This window comes from Physeter macrocephalus, unplaced genomic scaffold, assembly GCF_002837175.3.
Source record: "Physeter macrocephalus isolate SW-GA unplaced genomic scaffold, ASM283717v5 random_3120, whole genome shotgun sequence".
NCBI classification, from domain to species: domain Eukaryota; kingdom Metazoa; phylum Chordata; class Mammalia; order Artiodactyla; family Physeteridae; genus Physeter; species Physeter macrocephalus.
This window is the reverse complement of record NW_021148406.1, coordinates 2,378-2,913: the sequence shown is the minus strand read 5'-3', so window position 1 is coordinate 2,913 and position 536 is coordinate 2,378.

The window sequence follows — 536 nt, the reverse complement described above, 5'->3', positions numbered from 1 at the left end:
CATATCCTCTGCTGTAGTTCCTCTCTGAAGTACTCAGATAATAGTATCTCAGGCATATTTCTTGGGTTTTCAGATGCTAAAAACCACCACCCAATGGAAGAAATTAACTCATTGTTGATCATGAGCACGTAGCCCCCAGACCTTCTGGCACCTATGGATGGATAATGTTACCTGCCCTGTGGCCTCAACATCAACCAATCAGAGGATTGTGCACGAGGTAAATCACATTCCCTGGGAGGTCCCTCCCTCACCTGGCCTTTAAAAATGCGTTGCTGAAATCCTTTGGAGATTTCAGGGTTTTTTGGAACACGGGCCACCCCTCTCCTTGCTCGATCCTGCAACAAAGCTTTCTCTGCTCCAGACTCCAACCTTTAGGTTTGTTTGGCCTCACTGTGCTTCAGACACACGAACCTGCATTAGGTAACAACCTGACCAGCTTTACCAGCGTCCCCTGATAATGTGTTAGATATTCAAGTTTTAGGGCCCTGTCCCAGCCCTATGGAATCAGCAACTCTGGTGGGGCTCAGTGATCTCTG